The sequence below is a fragment of the Anopheles marshallii genome (assembly GCF_943734725.1).
Source record: "Anopheles marshallii chromosome X unlocalized genomic scaffold, idAnoMarsDA_429_01 X_unloc_15, whole genome shotgun sequence".
In the NCBI taxonomy this organism is placed as follows: Eukaryota; Metazoa; Arthropoda; class Insecta; order Diptera; family Culicidae; genus Anopheles; species Anopheles marshallii.
In genome coordinates, this window is record NW_026525724.1 from 231676 (window position 1) to 247120 (window position 15445).

Here is a 15445-nt window from a genome sequence, read left to right on the forward strand (position 1 = left end):
AAAGTGTCAGAAATCGATCTTGAAATGCACTTTTCATTATTTTGGGGGCTTAAAAATTATGTTTTGGTGAGTTTATGATAAACTGATTTGTCAAAGACAAGTTTTATTACGCAGCTCCATACAAGTTTGACTAGTTACATTGAAATTTTGGTTTGCAGAAAAGTTTCAGAAATCGATCTTGAAATGCACTTTTCATTATTTTGGGGGCTTAAAAATGATGTTTTGGTGAGTTTAAGACAAAATGATTTGTCAAAGTCAAGTTTTATTACGCAGCTCCATACAAGTTTGACTAGTTACATTGAAATTTTGGTTTGCAGAAAAGTGTCAGAAATCGATCTTGAAATGCACTTTTCATTATTTCGGGGGCTTAAAAATGATGTTTTGAGGAGTTTATGATAAACTGATTTGTCAAAGTCAAGTTTTATTACGCAGCTCCATACAAGTTTGACTAGTTACATTGAAATTTTGGTTTGCAGAAAAGTGTCAGAAATCGATCTTGAAATGCACTTTTCATTATTTCGGGGGCTTAAAAATGATGTTTTGAGGAGTTTATGATAAACTGATTTGTCAAAGTCAAGTTTTATTACGCAGCTCCATACAAGTTTGACTAGTTACATTGAAATTTTGGTTTGCAGAAAAGTGTCAGAAATCGATCTTGAAATGCACTTTTCATTATTTCGGGGGCTTAAAAATGATGTTTTGAGGAGTTTATGATAAACTGATTTGTCAAAGTCAAGTTTTATTACGCAGCTCCATACAAGTTTGACTAGTTACATTGAAATTTTGGTTTGCAGAAAAGTGTCAGAAATCGATCTTGAAATGCACTTTTCATTATTTTGGGGGCTTAAAAATGATGTTTTGGTGAGTTTAAGACAAAATGATTTGTCAAAGTCAAGTTTTATTACGCAGCTCCATACAAGTTTGACTAGTTACATTGAAATTTTGGTTTGCAGAAAAGTGTCAGAAATCGATCTTGAAATGCACTTTTCATTATTTTGGGGGCTTAAAAATGATGTTTTGGTGAGTTTAAGACAAAATGATTTGTCAAAGTCAAGTTTTATTACGCAGCTCCATACAAGTTTGACTAGTTACATTGAAATTTTGGTTTGCAGAAAAGTGTCAGAAATCGATCTTGAAATGCACTTATTATTATTTTGGGGGCTTAAAAATGATGTTTTGGTGAGTTTAAGACAAAATGATTTGTCAAAGTCAAGTTTTATTACGCAGCTCCATACAAGTTTGACTAGTTACATTGAAATTTTGGTTTGCAGAAAAGTGTCAGAAATCGATCTTGAAATGCACTTTTCATTATTTTGGGGGCTTCAAAATGATGTTTTGGTGAGTTTTTGAAAAAAATATTTGTCAAAGTCGAGTTTTAATAGGCAGCTTGCATACAAGTTTGACTAGTTACATTGAAATTTTGGTTTGCAGAAAAGTGTCAGAAATCGATCTTGAAATGCACTTATTATTATTTTGGGGGCTTAAAAATGATGTTTTGGTGAGTTTAAGACAAAATGATTTGTCAAAGTCAAGTTTTATTACGCAGCTCCATACAAGTTTGACTAGTTACATTGAAATTTTGGTTTGCAGAAAAGTGTCAGAAATCGATCTTGAAATGCACTTTTCATTATTTTGGGGGCTTCAAAATGATGTTTTGGTGAGTTTTTGAAAAAAATATTTGTCAAAGTCGAGTTTTAATAGGCAGCTTGCATACAAGTTTGACTAGTTACATTGAAATTTTGGTTTGCAGAAAAGTTTCAGAAATCGATCTTGAAATGCACTTTTCATTATTTTGGGGGCTTAAAAATGATGTTTTGGTGAGTTTAAGACAAAATGATTTGTCAAAGTCAAGTTTTATTACGCAGCTCCATACAAGTTTGACTAGTTACATTGAAATTTTGGTTTGCAGAAAAGTGTCAGAAATCGATCTTGAAATGCACTTTTCATTATTTTGGGGGCTTAAAAATGATGTTTTGGTGAGTTTAAGACAAAATGATTTGTCAAAGTCAAGTTTTATTACGCAGCTCCATACAAGTTTGACTAGTTACATTGAAATTTTGGTTTGCAGAAAAGTGTCAGAAATCGATCTTGAAATGCACTTATTATTATTTTGGGGGCTTAAAAATGATGTTTTGGTGAGTTTAAGACAAAATGATTTGTCAAAGTCAAGTTTTATTACGCAGCTCCATACAAGTTTGACTAGTTACATTGAAATTTTGGTTTGCAGAAAAGTGTCAGAAATCGATCTTGAAATGCACTTTTCATTATTTTGGGGTCTTCAAAATGATGTTTTGGTGAGTTTTTGAAAAAAATATTTGTCAAAGTCGAGTTTTAATAGGCAGCTTGCATACAAGTTTGACTAGTTACATTGAAATTTTGGTTTGCAGAAAAGTGTCAGAAATCGATCTTGAAATGCACTTATTATTATTTTGGGGGCTTAAAAATGATGTTTTGGTGAGTTTAAGACAAAATGATTTGTCAAAGTCAAGTTTTATTACGCAGCTCCATACAAGTTTGACTAGTTACATTGAAATTTTGGTTTGCAGAAAAGTGTCAGAAATCGATCTTGAAATGCACTTTTCATTATTTTGGGGGCTTCAAAATGATGTTTTGGTGAGTTTTTGAAAAAAATATTTGTCAAAGTCGAGTTTTAATAGGCAGCTTGCATACAAGTTTGACTAGTTACATTGAAATTTTGGTTTGCAGAAAAGTTTCAGAAATCAATCTTGAAATGCAATTTTTATTATTTTGGGGGCTAAAAAATTATGTTTTGGTGAGTTTATGATAAACTGATTTGTCAAAGTCAAGTTTTATTACGCAGCTCCATACAAGTTTGACTAGTTACATTGAAATTTTGGTTTGCAGAAAAGTGTCAGAAATCGATCTTGAAATGCACTTTTCATTATTTTGGGGGCTTAAAAATTATGTTTTGGTGAGTTTAAGACAAAATGATTTGTCAAAGTCAAGTTTTATTACGCAGCTCCATACAAGTTTGACTAGTTACATTGAAATTTTGGTTTGCAGAAAAGTGTCAGAAATCGATCTTGAAATGCACTTATTATTATTTTGGGGGCTTAAAAATGATGTTTTGGTGAGTTTAAGACAAAATGATTTGTCAAAGTCAAGTTTTATTACGCAGCTCCATACAAGTTTGACTAGTTACATTGAAATTTTGGTTTGCAGAAAAGTGTCAGAAATCGATCTTGAAATGCACTTATTATTATTTTGGGGGCTTAAAAATGATGTTTTGGTGAGTTTAAGACAAAATGATTTGTCAAAGTCAAGTTTTATTACGCAGCTCCATACAAGTTTGACTAGTTACATTGAAATTTTGGTTTGCAGAAAAGTGTCAGAAATCGATCTTGAAATGCACTTATTATTATTTTGGGGGCTTAAAAATGATGTTTTGGTGAGTTTAAGACAAAATGATTTGTCAAAGTCAAGTTTTATTACGCAGCTCCATACAAGTTTGACTAGTTACATTGAAATTTTGGTTTGCAGAAAAGTGTCAGAAATCGATCTTGAAATGCACTTATTATTATTTTGGGGGCTTAAAAATGATGTTTTGGTGAGTTTAAGACAAAATGATTTGTCAAAGTCAAGTTTTATTACGCAGCTCCATACAAGTTTGACTAGTTACATTGAAATTTTGGTTTGCAGAAAAGTGTCAGAAATCGATCTTGAAATGCACTTTTCATTATTTCGGGGGCTTAAAAATGATGTTTTGAGGAGTTTATGATAAACTGATTTGTCAAAGTCAAGTTTTATTACGCAGCTCCATACAAGTTTGACTAGTTACATTGAAATTTTGGTTTGCAGAAAAGTGTCAGAAATCGATCTTGAAATGCACTTTTCATTATTTCGGGGGCTTAAAAATGATGTTTTGAGGAGTTTATGATAAACTGATTTGTCAAAGTCAAGTTTTATTACGCAGCTCCATACAAGTTTGACTAGTTACATTGAAATTTTGGTTTGCAGAAAAGTGTCAGAAATCGATCTTGAAATGCACTTTTCATTATTTTGGGGGCTTAAAAATTATGTTTTGGTGAGTTTATGATAAACTGATTTGTCAAAGTCAAGTTTTATTACGCAGCTCCATACAAGTTTGACTAGTTACATTGAAATTTTGGTTTGCAGAAAAGTGTCAGAAATCGATCTTGAAATGCACTTTTCATTATTTCGGGGGCTTAAAAATGATGTTTTGAGGAGTTTATGATAAACTGATTTGTCAAAGTCAAGTTTTATTACGCAGCTCCATACAAGTTTGACTAGTTACATTGAAATTTTGGTTTGCAGAAAAGTGTCAGAAATCGATCTTGAAATGCACTTTTCATTATTTCGGGGGCTTAAAAATGATGTTTTGAGGAGTTTATGATAAACTGATTTGTCAAAGTCAAGTTTTATTACGCAGCTCCATACAAGTTTGACTAGTTACATTGAAATTTTGGTTTGCAGAAAAGTGTCAGAAATCGATCTTGAAATGCACTTTTCATTATTTCGGGGGCTTAAAAATGATGTTTTGAGGAGTTTATGATAAACTGATTTGTCAAAGTCAAGTTTTATTACGCAGCTCCATACAAGTTTGACTAGTTACATTGAAATTTTGGTTTGCAGAAAAGTGTCAGAAATCGATCTTGAAATGCACTTTTCATTATTTTGGGGGCTTAAAAATGATGTTTTGGTGAGTTTAAGACAAAATGATTTGTCAAAGTCAAGTTTTATTACGCAGCTCCATACAAGTTTGACTAGTTACATTGAAATTTTGGTTTGCAGAAAAGTGTCAGAAATCGATCTTGAAATGCACTTTTCATTATTTTGGGGGCTTAAAAATGATGTTTTGGTGAGTTTAAGACAAAATGATTTGTCAAAGTCAAGTTTTATTACGCAGCTCCATACAAGTTTGACTAGTTACATTGAAATTTTGGTTTGCAGAAAAGTGTCAGAAATCGATCTTGAAATGCACTTTTCATTATTTTGGGGGCTTAAAAATGATGTTTTGGTGAGTTTAAGACAAAATGATTTGTCAAAGTCAAGTTTTATTACGCAGCTCCATACAAGTTTGACTAGTTACATTGAAATTTTGGTTTGCAGAAAAGTGTCAGAAATCGATCTTGAAATGCACTTTTCATTATTTTGGGGGCTTAAAAATGATGTTTTGGTGAGTTTAAGACAAAATGATTTGTCAAAGTCAAGTTTTATTACGCAGCTCCATACAAGTTTGACTAGTTACATTGAAATTTTGGTTTGCAGAAAAGTGTCAGAAATCGATCTTGAAATGCACTTTTCATTATTTTGGGGGCTTAAAAATGATGTTTTGGTGAGTTTAAGACAAAATGATTTGTCAAAGTCAAGTTTTATTACGCAGCTCCATACAAGTTTGACTAGTTACATTGAAATTTTGGTTTGCAGAAAAGTGTCAGAAATCGATCTTGAAATGCACTTTTCATTATTTTGGGGGCTTAAAAATGATGTTTTGGTGAGTTTAAGACAAAATGATTTGTCAAAGTCAAGTTTTATTACGCAGCTCCATACAAGTTTGACTAGTTACATTGAAATTTTGGTTTGCAGAAAAGTGTCAGAAATCGATCTTGAAATGCACTTATTATTATTTTGGGGGCTTAAAAATGATGTTTTGGTGAGTTTAAGACAAAATGATTTGTCAAAGTCAAGTTTTATTACGCAGCTCCATACAAGTTTGACTAGTTACATTGAAATTTTGGTTTGCAGAAAAGTGTCAGAAATCGATCTTGAAATGCACTTTTCATTATTTTGGGGGCTTCAAAATGATGTTTTGGTGAGTTTTTGAAAAAAATATTTGTCAAAGTCGAGTTTTAATAGGCAGCTTGCATACAAGTTTGACTAGTTACATTGAAATTTTGGTTTGCAGAAAAGTTTCAGAAATCAATCTTGAAATGCAATTTTTATTATTTTGGGGGCTAAAAAATTATGTTTTGGTGAGTTTATGATAAACTGATTTGTCAAAGTCAAGTTTTATTACGCAGCTCCATACAAGTTTGACTAGTTACATTGAAATTTTGGTTTGCAGAAAAGTGTCAGAAATCGATCTTGAAATGCACTTTTCATTATTTTGGGGGCTTAAAAATTATGTTTTGGTGAGTTTAAGACAAAATGATTTGTCAAAGTCAAGTTTTATTACGCAGCTCCATACAAGTTTGACTAGTTACATTGAAATTTTGGTTTGCAGAAAAGTGTCAGAAATCGATCTTGAAATGCACTTATTATTATTTTGGGGGCTTAAAAATGATGTTTTGGTGAGTTTAAGACAAAATGATTTGTCAAAGTCAAGTTTTATTACGCAGCTCCATACAAGTTTGATTAGTTACATTGAAATTTTGGTTTGCAGAAAAGTGTCAGAAATCGATCTTGAAATGCACTTTTCATTATTTTGGGGGCTTAAAAATGATGTTTTGGTAAGTTTATGATAAACTGATTTGTCAAAGTCAAGTTTTATTACGCAGCTCCATACAAGTTTGACTAGTTACATTGAAATTTTGGTTTGCAGAAAAGTGTCAGAAATCGATCTTGAAATGCACTTTTCATTATTTTGGGGGCTTAAAAATTATGTTTTGGTGAGTTTATGATAAACTGATTTGTCAAAGACAAGTTTTATTACGCAGCTCCATACAAGTTTGACTAGTTACATTGAAATTTTGGTTTGCAGAAAAGTTTCAGAAATCGATCTTGAAATGCACTTTTCATTATTTTGGGGGCTTAAAAATTATGTTTTGGTGAGTTTATGATAAACTGATTTGTCAAAGTCAAGTTTTATTACGCAGCTCCATACAAGTTTGACTAGTTACATTGAAATTTTGGTTTGCAGAAAAGTGTCAGAAATCGATCTTGAAATGCACTTTTCATTATTTTGGGGGCTTAAAAATTATGTTTTGGTGAGTTTATGATAAACTGATTTGTCAAAGACAAGTTTTATTACGCAGCTCCATACAAGTTTGACTAGTTACATTGAAATTTTGGTTTGCAGAAAAGTTTCAGAAATCGATCTTGAAATGCACTTTTCATTATTTTGGGGGCTTAAAAATGATGTTTTGGTGAGTTTAAGACAAAATGATTTGTCAAAGTCAAGTTTTATTACGCAGCTCCATACAAGTTTGACTAGTTACATTGAAATTTTGGTTTGCAGAAAAGTGTCAGAAATCGATCTTGAAATGCACTTTTCATTATTTTGGGGGCTTAAAAATGATGTTTTGGTGAGTTTAAGACAAAATGATTTGTCAAAGTCAAGTTTTATTACGCAGCTCCATACAAGTTTGACTAGTTACATTGAAATTTTGGTTTGCAGAAAAGTGTCAGAAATCGATCTTGAAATGCACTTTTCATTATTTTGGGGGCTTAAAAATGATGTTTTGGTGAGTTTAAGACAAAATGATTTGTCAAAGTCAAGTTTTATTACGCAGCTCCATACAAGTTTGACTAGTTACATTGAAATTTTGGTTTGCAGAAAAGTGTCAGAAATCGATCTTGAAATGCACTTATTATTATTTTGGGGGCTTAAAAATGATGTTTTGGTGAGTTTAAGACAAAATGATTTGTCAAAGTCAAGTTTTATTACGCAGCTCCATACAAGTTTGACTAGTTACATTGAAATTTTGGTTTGCAGAAAAGTGTCAGAAATCGATCTTGAAATGCACTTTTCATTATTTTGGGGGCTTAAAAATGATGTTTTGGTAAGTTTATGATAAACTGATTTGTCAAAGTCAAGTTTTATTACGCAGCTCCATACAAGTTTGACTAGTTACATTGAAATTTTGGTTTGCAGAAAAGTTTCAGAAATCGATCTTGAAATGCACTTTTCATTATTTTGGGGGCTTAAAAATTATGTTTTGGTGAGTTTATGATAAACTGATTTGTCAAAGTCAAGTTTTATTACGCAGCTCCATACAAGTTTGACTAGTTACATTGAAATTTTGGTTTGCAGAAAAGTGTCAGAAATCGATCTTGAAATGCACTTTTCATTATTTTGGGGGCTTAAAAATTATGTTTTGGTGAGTTTATGATAAACTGATTTGTCAAAGACAAGTTTTATTACGCAGCTCCATACAAGTTTGACTAGTTAAATTGAAATTTTGGTTTGCAGAAAAGTTTCAGAAATCGATCTTGAAATGCACTTTTCATTATTTTGGGGGCTTAAAAATGATGTTTTGGTGAGTTTAAGACAAAATGATTTGTCAAAGTCAAGTTTTATTACGCAGCTCCATACAAGTTTGACTAGTTACATTGAAATTTTGGTTTGCAGAAAAGTGTCAGAAATCGATCTTGAAATGCACTTATTATTATTTTGGGGGCTTAAAAATGATGTTTTGGTGAGTTTAAGACAAAATGATTTGTCAAAGTCAAGTTTTATTACGCAGCTCCATACAAGTTTGACTAGTTACATTGAAATTTTGGTTTGCAGAAAAGTGTCAGAAATCGATCTTGAAATGCACTTATTATTATTTTGGGGGCTTAAAAATGATGTTTTGGTGAGTTTAAGACAAAATGATTTGTCAAAGTCAAGTTTTATTACGCAGCTCCATACAAGTTTGACTAGTTACATTGAAATTTTGGTTTGCAGAAAAGTGTCAGAAATCGATCTTGAAATGCACTTATTATTATTTTGGGGGCTTAAAAATGATGTTTTGGTGAGTTTAAGACAAAATGATTTGTCAAAGTCAAGTTTTATTACGCAGCTCCATACAAGTTTGACTAGTTACATTGAAATTTTGGTTTGCAGAAAAGTGTCAGAAATCGATCTTGAAATGCACTTTTCATTATTTCGGGGGCTTAAAAATGATGTTTTGAGGAGTTTATGATAAACTGATTTGTCAAAGTCAAGTTTTATTACGCAGCTCCATACAAGTTTGACTAGTTACATTGAAATTTTGGTTTGCAGAAAAGTGTCAGAAATCGATCTTGAAATGCACTTTTCATTATTTCGGGGGCTTAAAAATGATGTTTTGAGGAGTTTATGATAAACTGATTTGTCAAAGTCAAGTTTTATTACGCAGCTCCATACAAGTTTGACTAGTTACATTGAAATTTTGGTTTGCAGAAAAGTGTCAGAAATCGATCTTGAAATGCACTTTTCATTATTTCGGGGGCTTAAAAATGATGTTTTGAGGAGTTTATGATAAACTGATTTGTCAAAGTCAAGTTTTATTACGCAGCTCCATACAAGTTTGACTAGTTACATTGAAATTTTGGTTTGCAGAAAAGTGTCAGAAATCGATCTTGAAATGCACTTTTCATTATTTCGGGGGCTTAAAAATGATGTTTTGAGGAGTTTATGATAAACTGATTTGTCAAAGTCAAGTTTTATTACGCAGCTCCATACAAGTTTGACTAGTTACATTGAAATTTTGGTTTGCAGAAAAGTGTCAGAAATCGATCTTGAAATGCACTTTTCATTATTTCGGGGGCTTAAAAATGATGTTTTGAGGAGTTTATGATAAACTGATTTGTCAAAGTCAAGTTTTATTACGCAGCTCCATACAAGTTTGACTAGTTACATTGAAATTTTGGTTTGCAGAAAAGTGTCAGAAATCGATCTTGAAATGCACTTTTCATTATTTTGGGGGCTTAAAAATTATGTTTTGGTGAGTTTATGATAAACTGATTTGTCAAAGTCAAGTTTTATTACGCAGCTCCATACAAGTTTGACTAGTTACATTGAAATTTTGGTTTGCAGAAAAGTGTCAGAAATCGATCTTGAAATGCACTTTTCATTATTTCGGGGGCTTAAAAATGATGTTTTGAGGAGTTTATGATAAACTGATTTGTCAAAGTCAAGTTTTATTACGCAGCTCCATACAAGTTTGACTAGTTACATTGAAATTTTGGTTTGCAGAAAAGTGTCAGAAATCGATCTTGAAATGCACTTTTCATTATTTCGGGGGCTTAAAAATGATGTTTTGAGGAGTTTATGATAAACTGATTTGTCAAAGTCAAGTTTTATTACGCAGCTCCATACAAGTTTGACTAGTTACATTGAAATTTTGGTTTGCAGAAAAGTGTCAGAAATCGATCTTGAAATGCACTTTTCATTATTTCGGGGGCTTAAAAATGATGTTTTGAGGAGTTTATGATAAACTGATTTGTCAAAGTCAAGTTTTATTACGCAGCTCCATACAAGTTTGACTAGTTACATTGAAATTTTGGTTTGCAGAAAAGTGTCAGAAATCGATCTTGAAATGCACTTTTCATTATTTTGGGGGCTTAAAAATGATGTTTTGGTGAGTTTAAGACAAAATGATTTGTCAAAGTCAAGTTTTATTACGCAGCTCCATACAAGTTTGACTAGTTACATTGAAATTTTGGTTTGCAGAAAAGTGTCAGAAATCGATCTTGAAATGCACTTTTCATTATTTTGGGGGCTTAAAAATGATGTTTTGGTGAGTTTAAGACAAAATGATTTGTCAAAGTCAAGTTTTATTACGCAGCTCCATACAAGTTTGACTAGTTACATTGAAATTTTGGTTTGCAGAAAAGTGTCAGAAATCGATCTTGAAATGCACTTATTATTATTTTGGGGGCTTAAAAATGATGTTTTGGTGAGTTTAAGACAAAATGATTTGTCAAAGTCAAGTTTTATTACGCAGCTCCATACAAGTTTGACTAGTTACATTGAAATTTTGGTTTGCAGAAAAGTGTCAGAAATCGATCTTGAAATGCACTTTTCATTATTTTGGGGGCTTAAAAATGATGTTTTGGTGAGTTTAAGACAAAATGATTTGTCAAAGTCAAGTTTTATTACGCAGCTCCATACAAGTTTGACTAGTTACATTGAAATTTTGGTTTGCAGAAAAGTGTCAGAAATCGATCTTGAAATGCACTTATTATTATTTTGGGGGCTTAAAAATGATGTTTTGGTGAGTTTAAGACAAAATGATTTGTCAAAGTCAAGTTTTATTACGCAGCTCCATACAAGTTTGACTAGTTACATTGAAATTTTGGTTTGCAGAAAAGTGTCAGAAATCGATCTTGAAATGCACTTTTCATTATTTTGGGGGCTTAAAAATGATGTTTTGGTAAGTTTATGATAAACTGATTTGTCAAAGTCAAGTTTTATTACGCAGCTCCATACAAGTTTGACTAGTTACATTGAAATTTTGGTTTGCAGAAAAGTTTCAGAAATCGATCTTGAAATGCACTTTTCATTATTTTGGGGGCTTAAAAATTATGTTTTGGTGAGTTTATGATAAACTGATTTGTCAAAGTCAAGTTTTATTACGCAGCTCCATACAAGTTTGACTAGTTACATTGAAATTTTGGTTTGCAGAAAAGTGTCAGAAATCGATCTTGAAATGCACTTTTCATTATTTTGGGGGCTTAAAAATTATGTTTTGGTGAGTTTATGATAAACTGATTTGTCAAAGACAAGTTTTATTACGCAGCTCCATACAAGTTTGACTAGTTACATTGAAATTTTGGTTTGCAGAAAAGTTTCAGAAATCGATCTTGAAATGCACTTTTCATTATTTTGGGGGCTTAAAAATGATGTTTTGGTGAGTTTAAGACAAAATGATTTGTCAAAGTCAAGTTTTATTACGCAGCTCCATACAAGTTTGACTAGTTACATTGAAATTTTGGTTTGCAGAAAAGTGTCAGAAATCGATCTTGAAATGCACTTATTATTATTTTGGGGGCTTAAAAATGATGTTTTGGTGAGTTTAAGACAAAATGATTTGTCAAAGTCAAGTTTTATTACGCAGCTCCATACAAGTTTGACTAGTTACATTGAAATTTTGGTTTGCAGAAAAGTGTCAGAAATCGATCTTGAAATGCACTTATTATTATTTTGGGGGCTTAAAAATGATGTTTTGGTGAGTTTAAGACAAAATGATTTGTCAAAGTCAAGTTTTATTACGCAGCTCCATACAAGTTTGACTAGTTACATTGAAATTTTGGTTTGCAGAAAAGTGTCAGAAATCGATCTTGAAATGCACTTATTATTATTTTGGGGGCTTAAAAATGATGTTTTGGTGAGTTTAAGACAAAATGATTTGTCAAAGTCAAGTTTTATTACGCAGCTCCATACAAGTTTGACTAGTTACATTGAAATTTTGGTTTGCAGAAAAGTGTCAGAAATCGATCTTGAAATGCACTTTTCATTATTTCGGGGGCTTAAAAATGATGTTTTGAGGAGTTTATGATAAACTGATTTGTCAAAGTCAAGTTTTATTACGCAGCTCCATACAAGTTTGACTAGTTACATTGAAATTTTGGTTTGCAGAAAAGTGTCAGAAATCGATCTTGAAATGCACTTTTCATTATTTCGGGGGCTTAAAAATGATGTTTTGAGGAGTTTATGATAAACTGATTTGTCAAAGTCAAGTTTTATTACGCAGCTCCATACAAGTTTGACTAGTTACATTGAAATTTTGGTTTGCAGAAAAGTGTCAGAAATCGATCTTGAAATGCACTTTTCATTATTTTGGGGGCTTAAAAATTATGTTTTGGTGAGTTTATGATAAACTGATTTGTCAAAGTCAAGTTTTATTACGCAGCTCCATACAAGTTTGACTAGTTACATTGAAATTTTGGTTTGCAGAAAAGTGTCAGAAATCGATCTTGAAATGCACTTTTCATTATTTCGGGGGCTTAAAAATGATGTTTTGAGGAGTTTATGATAAACTGATTTGTCAAAGTCAAGTTTTATTACGCAGCTCCATACAAGTTTGACTAGTTACATTGAAATTTTGGTTTGCAGAAAAGTGTCAGAAATCGATCTTGAAATGCACTTTTCATTATTTCGGGGGCTTAAAAATGATGTTTTGAGGAGTTTATGATAAACTGATTTGTCAAAGTCAAGTTTTATTACGCAGCTCCATACAAGTTTGACTAGTTACATTGAAATTTTGGTTTGCAGAAAAGTGTCAGAAATCGATCTTGAAATGCACTTTTCATTATTTCGGGGGCTTAAAAATGATGTTTTGAGGAGTTTATGATAAACTGATTTGTCAAAGTCAAGTTTTATTACGCAGCTCCATACAAGTTTGACTAGTTACATTGAAATTTTGGTTTGCAGAAAAGTGTCAGAAATCGATCTTGAAATGCACTTTTCATTATTTCGGGGGCTTAAAAATGATGTTTTGAGGAGTTTATGATAAACTGATTTGTCAAAGTCAAGTTTTATTACGCAGCTCCATACAAGTTTGACTAGTTACATTGAAATTTTGGTTTGCAGAAAAGTGTCAGAAATCGATCTTGAAATGCACTTTTCATTATTTTGGGGGCTTAAAAATGATGTTTTGGTGAGTTTATGATAAACTGATTTGTCAAAGTCAAGTTTTATTACGCAGCTCCATACAAGTTTGACTAGTTACATTGAAATTTTGGTTTGCAGAAAAGTGTCAGAAATCGATCTTGAAATGCACTTTTCATTATTTTGGGGGCTTAAAAATGATGTTTTGGTGAGTTTATGACAAAATGATTTGTCAAAGTCAAGTTTTATTACGCAGCTCCATACAAGTTTGACTAGTTACATTGAAATTTTGGTTTGCAGAAAAGTGTCAGAAATCGATCTTGAAATGCACTTTTCATTATTTCGGGGGCTTAAAAATGATGTTTTGAGGAGTTTATGATAAACTGATTTGTCAAAGTCAAGTTTTATTACGCAGCTCCATACAAGTTTGACTAGTTACATTGAAATTTTGGTTTGCAGAAAAGTGTCAGAAATCGATCTTGAAATGCACTTTTCATTATTTTGGGGGCTTAAAAATTATGTTTTGGTGAGTTTATGATAAACTGATTTGTCAAAGTCAAGTTTTATTACGCAGCTCCATACAAGTTTGACTAGTTACATTGAAATTTTGGTTTGCAGAAAAGTTTCAGAAATCGATCTTGAAATGCACTTTTCATTATTTTGGGGGCTTAAAAATGATGTTTTGGTGAGTTTATGACAAAATGATTTGTCAAAGTCAAGTTTTATTACGCAGCTCCATACAAGTTTGACTAGTTACATTGAAATTTTGGTTTGCAGAAAAGTGTCAGAAATCGATCTTGAAATGCACTTTTCATTATTTCGGGGGCTTAAAAATGATGTTTTGAGGAGTTTATGATAAACTGATTTGTCAAAGTCAAGTTTTATTACGCAGCTCCATACAAGTTTGACTAGTTACATTGAAATTTTGGTTTGCAGAAAAGTGTCAGAAATCGATCTTGAAATGCACTTTTCATTATTTTGGGGGCTTAAAAATTATGTTTTGGTGAGTTTATGATAAACTGATTTGTCAAAGTCAAGTTTTATTACGCAGCTCCATACAAGTTTGACTAGTTACATTGAAATTTTGGTTTGCAGAAAAGTGTCAGAAATCGATCTTGAAATGCACTTTTCATTATTTTGGGGGCTTAAAAATTATGTTTTGGTGAGTTTAAGACAAAATGATTTGTCAAAGTCAAGTTTTATTACGCAGCTCCATACAAGTTTGACTAGTTACATTGAAATTTTGGTTTGCAGAAAAGTGTCAGAAATCGATCTTGAAATGCACTTTTCATTATTTTGGGGGCTTAAAAATGATGTTTTGGTGAGTTTATGATAAACTGATTTGTCAAAGTCAAGTTTTATTACGCAGCTCCATACAAGTTTGACTAGTTACATTGAAATTTTGGTTTGCAGAAAAGTGTCAGAAATCGATCTTGAAATGCACTTTTCATTATTTTGGGGGCTTAAAAATTATGTTTTGGTGAGTTTATGATAAACTGATTTGTCAAAGTCAAGTTTTATTACGCAGCTCCATACAAGTTTGACTAGTTACATTGAAATTTTGGTTTGCAGAAAAGTGTCAGAAATCGATCTTGAAATGCACTTTTCATTATTTTGGGGGCTTAAAAAAGATGTTTTGGTGAGTTTATGACAAAATGATTTGTCAAAGTCAAGTTTTATTACGCAGCTCCATACAAGTTTGACTAGTTACATTGAAATTTTGGTTTGCAGAAAAGTGTCAGAAATCGATCTTGAAATGCACTTTTCATTATTTCGGGGGCTTAAAAATGATGTTTTGAGGAGTTTATGATAAACTGATTTGTCAAAGTCAAGTTTTATTACGCAGCTCCATACAAGTTTGACTAGTTACATTGAAATTTTGGTTTGCAGAAAAGTGTCAGAAATCGATCTTGAAATGCACTTTTCATTATTTCGGGGGCTTAAAAATGATGTTTTGAGGAGTTTATGATAAACTGATTTGTCAAAGTCAAGTTTTATTACGCAGCTCCATACAAGTTTGACTAGTTACATTGAAATTTTGGTTTGCAGAAAAGTGTCAGAAATCGATCTTGAAATGCACTTTTCATTATTTTGGGGGCTTAAAAATGATGTTTTGGTGAGTTTATGATAAACTGATTTGTCAAAGTCAAGTTTTATTACGCAGCTCCATACAAGTTTGACTAGTTACATTGAAATTTTGGTTTGCAGAAAAGTGTCAGAAATCGA